The sequence below is a fragment of the Oncorhynchus clarkii genome, chromosome 29 (assembly GCF_045791955.1).
Source record: "Oncorhynchus clarkii lewisi isolate Uvic-CL-2024 chromosome 29, UVic_Ocla_1.0, whole genome shotgun sequence".
NCBI classification, from domain to species: domain Eukaryota; kingdom Metazoa; phylum Chordata; class Actinopteri; order Salmoniformes; family Salmonidae; genus Oncorhynchus; species Oncorhynchus clarkii.
In genome coordinates, this window is record NC_092175.1 from 25,977,593 (window position 1) to 25,985,256 (window position 7,664).

The 7,664-nt window shown below is 42.3% G+C and overlaps 1 pseudogene; it reads right to left on the reverse strand.

Moving 5' to 3' along the window:
* Nucleotides 1–2,602: 2,602 nt before the first annotated feature.
* On the reverse strand, nucleotides 2,603–4,631 carry LOC139388496 (phospholipase A2, minor isoenzyme-like; annotated as a pseudogene).
* Nucleotides 4,632–7,664: the final 3,033 nt, after the last annotated feature.

Sequence of the window (7,664 nt, forward strand, 5' to 3'; positions counted from 1 at the left end):
AGACCTCTACATGCTTTGTAAGTAGGAAACACTGCCGATTTTGCAGGTTATCAAATACTTGTTCTCCCCACTGCATCTGACTACCATTAATGGAATAGTCTTTTTGTGAAAACTAAGCAAATGTTTTGTGCTACAAGTCTTGAACTAACAGGACCCTGAACAGATTCTACCCACAAGCCATAAGACTGCTAAACAGTTAGTCCGGGTAGCTATTTGGTTAACCATTTAACTATTTGCATTGACTCTTTGTGCACAATTTGTTTTGACTTGTCACATATGCTGCTGCTACTAATTACAATCTGTTACTTTATTCCTAGTTACATGCACATACAGTATCTATCTCAATTACCTCATACCCCTGCACATCGACTCGGCACTGGCACTAAACATTGCAGGTGTACCCCTTGTATATAGTCATGTTATTGTTACTCATTGGGTATATTTTATTACGTTTTTTACTTTCTATTATTTCTCTATTTTCTTTCTCTCTGCATTATTGGGAAGTGCCTGTATGTAAGCCTTTCACTGCTAGTCCAAATCAAATTGTATTGGTCACATACACATATTTAGCAGATGTTATTGCAGGTGTAGTGAAATGCTTGTGTTCCTAGCTCCAACCTGTTGTTCATGAAGCATGTGACTTAAAATTTGATTTGACTGATTTTATTTTATAGATATGCCATTTGTCAACGTTTCTGAATCTAAGGGCTTGTTCTTCTGCTCAAAATGGTATGCAGCATCATCTGGATGTGTATGCAACAAAAGTTCAACATTCACCTTCTGCTACCATTTATGTCAAGTCGTCTACGCATACAATTTGATGCATACGTTCGATTAAATGAATGTACTTGTGGTGTACCGAAACACAATGACGCTGTAAGTGTGATCGAGGCGTAAGGCTCAGATTTCCCTGGGTGTCTTCCTATCAACTACATCATGCATTCCTAACAGCCTGTGTCAGTAGAGGATGTGCTCTAGACTCTAGAGCCTCAAGCAACATGAACATCAACTCACTTGGGCGGTAGGCACAGCAATCATTTGGTAACCATGGCAGCATCAGAGTCTGTGTTTACATGCAAGGTTGGAGGTCACCGTGTTGTGAATAAGGAGTGATGTGGTGACAAAGTGTCACTCTGCCTTTCACTTGACCTCTCTCTCTAACTCACACCCTTTCTCTCCATGGCTATAATGTCCCGGGACTGAAGATTTTGTGAATAGTTCCAGGTATTTGAATGAAGTCAGCCTGAAACTATTGTGTGTGTGTGTGTGTGTACACTGTTCTCACATTGTATGGTCATCTTGAAAGGTAATGCCATGTGTCATGACCCCCTGCCCCCAAAATGTAATCATGAAAGTTCTCAGTTTCCTTTTATCTGCAAGTATGACTCAAAAGCCAGCATGGCATGTGTTACTATTGTCAGTTCTGGCAGATATGTTCAGAAATGAGTTCCAACCTCACAATAAACAGCATGTCCTGCTCAAAAGCACCGAAACACCATATATTACCAAGAAATGATGCCGACTTAAAAGGTCTGTACTTGTGTAAAGCTCTTCCAGTGAAGTGCTAGTCGTGGGCTGTTAAGTGCAGGGAGGTCATTTGCAGGCAACCCAGTTGCTTCTCAGTGCCTTTATGTAAGCTCCACTGTTGCATTTGGTGTTGTCCCACCTTAATGCTACTGACATTCCTGCCCCCCCCCCCCCCCCCCCCCTTATTGCTAGCACTCTTCACTGTGGTGACAACAGGGGGAAGAGAGGGAACGGCTCTGTTGTCTGTGAGTTCTGAACAGCAGTACACCTGAGATGGCTGCAGGGCATCTGGGATGGCCTGAGCAGATGATCAGAGAACTGGTCTGGCAGGTGTACAAAGATTTTATGCCTATTCCTCTCAAAGTGCAGGACTTGTCACTAGTAGAAAATATGAAGACATTGGTTCACTCCTCTGGTAGTTTGGGCTGAATGTTGCCCTGTAGAGCAAGGTTTCACAAACTCGGTCCTGGAGACCCCCTTGATGCACGTTTTAGTTGATGCCCTAGCATTACACAGCTGATTCAAATAACCAACTTATCATCAAGATTTGATTATTTGAATCAGGTGTGTAGTGCTAGGGAAAAAAACAAAATGTGCACCCAGGTTGGGCCCCAGGACCGAGTTTGGAAAACCCTGATGTAGAGAACAATATTTGGGCCCTTTTTGAATTATAATCTCCTTGCCTCCCTCTTTCTTTAATATAGAGTGACCAGTTATCTAAATAGAGAGAGATTCAGTGACACTGTTGTGAGTTTCTCAATCTGTTTATTCAGTTTCATCTGTTACTCAGTTTATCTTCCACACCGTCTAAAAGAAAAATAAATCCCTGAGTAAAACTGGATGTGATTCATAGAGTGACTGACATGTTGGTCACAACCAGATATAGGAAACAACAAACAGTGAACACCAACAGGTGACAACCAGATAGATTCAACTCAAAAGGCTTGAAAATATGAGGTGGTTTTAGCAGGGGAAAGCAATTCAACAAGTCATACATTGCACTGAAGGAACTATCTGAACGATGTTGTATGGTGATTCTGGGTCTATACAGAAAAAGCAGGTTCCTCTGAGGACCTTACTGGCAACTGCTACTGGGAAGGTGCTCGTGCTCAGGGTTCCAGGGGCTCCTGGCGAAACAGTCCGCAGCCTTCCTGTCACACTCGCAGATGAACATCTCACAGGCGTCATTGTTGCCTGAGGTTGTGAGAGAAAGAACGATAAGGAGAATAAGAGAATAAAATGGAAAGAGCAAGGTAAAGTGTACTGTGGGCAGCACTGTATGTAATGTAGTATAAAGCTAATCATTGTGGTGTATGAAGTGAGGGGAGGGGACTCATTGGAGCTACTCACTCTTGCAAGTGACCTTTCTGAGGTTCTCGTCACAGTCGTAGGCATAGGATTCAGTGTAAGGGTTGTCAATGATGGGCCAACATTCATCATGCTACATGGCATCAGAGTAGCACAGGTCATGGACCTCACAGCACCTGTAGGATGACACCATATAACACACCAACTCTGAGACAAACTCATACTTACACACACACACACTGGCAAAACTTTGGCCAGAACTTTGGAGGCAGCAATAAGCAACAAATAACCCAAACTTTCAAGCAAAACATGAATTGATGTCAAGTCAACATAGATTCATTGGTGGTTGGGATAGTGTGTAGACTGTAGTGATTTTAGCTCTATTGACATATAGCCCTTGTCCCTTGACCCTTAACCCCTGACCTGTCCAGTTCGTCCACAGGGGTACCAGAGCCTCCCTTGCCACAGTAGCAGCCGTAGTCCGCATAGTCAAGGATGGGCCAGCTATTAGGCATAGTGCAGAGGATCATGTTTCTGAACTGCCACAGGGTCCTGTAATTAAGGTTAGTTGTCTGGGCTGTGAGAAAAGTTTGAGTTTATTGATTCTTGCTCACATAAAACTGAAGAAATACAGCATTTTCACAGGCTAATAAAAAAAGAAATTGCTAGAAAATAAATACACTTAAATACATAAATGGCATACATAGAATACAAGACACTTAAAACATTACTGGGAAAATAAGTAAAGATGGTATGTGATTGTTAAAGATTATTATAAACACTGAGCCAGATCAGATGAGTACGCTAATCCTGGGTTTAGATGAGGGACACAAAAACTGTCATACCAGTCAGCATTGTGGGATAAGAACGCAAGCCAGCACAGATATTTCACCGGATGTACAAATGTGAAGCAAGTACTTGGCGTTTCCACTCACTACTAAATATGGTAGTGAGAGGAAGCCCAGTGGCTGGCAGTGGGAGAAGCTAGATTTTGGCAGACATTCTGCAAATTTTCTCATTGACGAACCATTTGATCACAATATAGTTTTCTGTTCCCAAAACTAAAAACTTTTATGAACAGAGTGGACTAAGTTTTGTAGACTTTACCCTTGTCAAAGTTTTAAAAATGTCATTGTTTAGAGGAATGCCAATGTGAATTGTGTTATTGCACACTCGCACTTCAGAGTAGGCGTTCCCTAACGGAAATATGCAAATGCATGCTAGAACGCGCCAATAGGATCTCGCTAGCTCGTGCATTGCTCTGCCCACCTTGCTTGTTCTGCGCACTATGACTATTTGTTCCCGTTTGAAATGATAAGCTGTAGTTTGTTATAAACGACAATATGGGTTGCTGTGGTGATTTCAGTAAACAACCAGTACAAATCAAAATCTGCAAGAAAACAACGATACGGCAAACATTTTAATATTCTAAATCTGCCGGCAAATCCTGTATACCGTAGCGGCTGACAGTATTCACCTCCATTTTGTCATTGAAAACAATGACATCCGGTTTGCCGTTTACCTAGATTCCATGTAAAGTCAGCATAATATTAGTAAAATCTGTGTATGTAAAGATATGTACAAATCTGTTAACAATTTATCCCTTTTCAGTTGACAACATATTCACGAATATTGGATTATGCTAACGAGTATGATGATGGAGACCTATCCATGACAAAATGCAAATTAAACTATTGCAGGTAAATTTGCCCGATTTATAATTAGATTGTATAAAACTGCGACTCGCCAACAGAGAGGCCCAAAGCAACAAGGAATAGTGCTTGGAGGAAGTTCATGTTGCCAGCCAACGACAAGGGAATTTATGGACCTAAACCTCTGCATTGAAGTCTATTTATATTACCTGTAACTCAGCGACCTTGAGGGTCTTTCCTAGACAAACCTGGGGTCTCCCATATCTGTGCATGCTGCGCAGGTACAGAATACATGGGAGCACATGGAAAGTCCCACGTTCTGGTGCTCGAGTGTATTGGATTTCGTGTATATTAAAGAAAGTTGGTGTTCCATTACATGTTATTATCTTATGTCATTAATGTCTGTTATGACTACTCATAGGAAAATGTGCATTCTGCAATTGTGTTGAGATTGAGACAGATTAGAGCACAAATATGACTTTCTTGGAGCACATTATGCAGTAGGCATTCCCAGAATATGTGCAGTGTTTATGATATTCCATGTAGTTGTGTATACAGTATAGTGACAATAGCAAATACTGTATATGCGTCCATGTGTGTGTGGAAAACCATACATTTTATTAAGGCCACAGAATTGTGTATATAGCCAGGTCCAAAATTATTGGCAAAAACACTATAAAAACACTACATGACCAAAAGTATGTGGACACCTGCTTGTCGAACATCTCATTCATAAATCATTAATATGGAGTTGGTCCCCCCTTTTCTGCTATAACAGCCTCCACTCTCGTGGGAAGACTTTCCACTAGAAGTTGGAACTTTGCTGCAGGGACTTGCTTCCACTCAGCCACAAGAGCATTAGTGAGGTCGGGCACTGATGTTGGCCGATTAGACCTGGCTCACAGATCTCACTTTGTCATGCTGAAACAGGAAAGGGCATTCCCTAAACTGTTGCCACAAGGTTGAAAACAGCCACAGACCATTATTCCTCCTCCACCAAACTTTAGGTAGGGTACCCGTCAAACCCAGATCTGTCCGTTCAACTTCCAGATGATGAAGCAGGGCAGAAGTTTCACAAACCGACATTGTAAATACTAATTTCTTCTTAAATGACGTGCCTGGTTAAATAAAGGTTAAATAACAACAACAAAAAATGCTATATTTGTTTTCTTCTCAAAAAGATAGGAGTAAAAATAATTGGCACACCTGTTTTTAATACCTTTAAATAGTTATTGCGAGGATAACGGCACAGTGCATTTTTCTAATATGTTTTATGAGATTGGAGAACACATTGGGAAAGGGAAAGGGGGATACCTAGTCAGTTGTCCAACTGAATGTACACTACTGTTCAAAAGTTTGGGGTCACTTTGAAATGTCCTAGTTTTAAAAAGAAAATCAAAAAATGTTGTCCATTAAAATGACATCAAATTGATCAGAAATACAGCGTAGACATTGTTAATCTTGTAAATGACTATTGTAGCTGGAAACGGCTGATTTTCAATGGAATATCTACATAGGTGTAAAGAGGCCCATTGTCAGCAACCATCACTCCTGTGTTCCAATGGCACGTTGATCATGAGAAAACCCTTTTGCAATTATGTTAGCACAGCTGAAAACTGTTGTTCTCATTAAAGAAGCAATAAAACTGGCATTTAGACTAGTTGAGTATCTGGAGCATCAGCATTTGTGGGTTCGATTACAGGATCAAAATGGCCAGAAACAAAAAACTTTCTTCTAAAACTCTAAAACTCTAAACGTCAGTATTCTATTCTTGTATTCTTGTTCTGAGAAGTGAAGGCAAGTCCATGCGAGAAATTGCCAAGAAACTGAAGACCTCGTACAACGCTGTGTACTACTCCCTTCACAGAACAGTGCAAACTGGCTCTATCCAGAATAGAAAGAGGAGTGGGAGGCCCCAGTGCACAACTGAGCAAGAGGACAAGTACATTAGAGTGTCTAGTTTGAGAAACAGACACATCACAGGTCCTCAACTGGCAGCTTCATTAAATAGTACCCGCAAAACACCAGACTTAACGTCAACAGTGAAGAGGCGACTCCGCGATGCTGGCCTTCTAGGCAGAGTTGCAAAGAAAAAGCCATATCTTAGACTGGCCAATAAAAAGAAGAGATTAAGATGGGAAAAAGAACACAGACACTGGACAGACAAACTCTGCCTAGAAGGCCAGCATCCCAGAGTCGCCTCTTCACTGTTGACGTTGAGACTGGTCAGACAGATTACCAGGACGTGTGCTCCGGGCATGTGCTGACCAACTGGCAGGTGTCTTCACTGACATTTTCAACATGTCCCTGATTGAGTCTGTAATACCAACATGTTTCAAGCAGACCACTATAGTCCCTGTGCCCAAGAACACTAAGGCAACATGCCAAAATTACCTCAGACTCACGTCCATAGCCATAAAGTGCTTTGAAAGAATGGTAATGGTTCACATAAACACCATTATCCCAGAAATCCTAGACCTTCTCCAATTTGCATACCGCCTAAACAGATCCACAGATGATGCAATCTCTATTGCACTCCACACTGCCCTTTCCCACCTGGACAAAAGGAACACTTATGTGAGAATGCTGGTCATTGACTACAGCTCAGCATTCAACACCGTAATACCCTCAAAACTCATCACTAAGCTAAGGATCCTGGGACTAAACACCTCATCTGCAACTGGATCCTGGACTTCCTGACGGGCCGCCCCCAGGTGGTGTGGGTAGGTAGCAACACATCTGCCACGCTGTTCCTCAACACTGGAGCTCCTCAGGGGTGCGTGCTCAGTCCCCTCCTGTACTCCCTGTTCACCCACGACTGCGTGGCCAGGCATGACTCCAACACCATCATGAAGTTTGCAGACGACACAAAAGTGCTCTGATCACCGACAATGACGAAAAAGCCTATAGGAGGAGATCGGAGACCTGGTCGGGTGGTGCCAGAATAACAACCTATCCCTCAACATAACCAAGACTAAGGAGATGATTGTGGACTGCAGGAAAAGGAGGACAGAGCACGCCCCCATTCTCATTGACGGGGCTGTAGTGGAGCAGGTTGAGAACTTCAAGTCCACATCACCAACAAACTAGAATGGTCCAAACACACCAAGACAGTCGTGAAGAGCACACGACAAAGCCTATTCTCCCTCAGGAGACTAAAAAGATTTGGCATGGGTC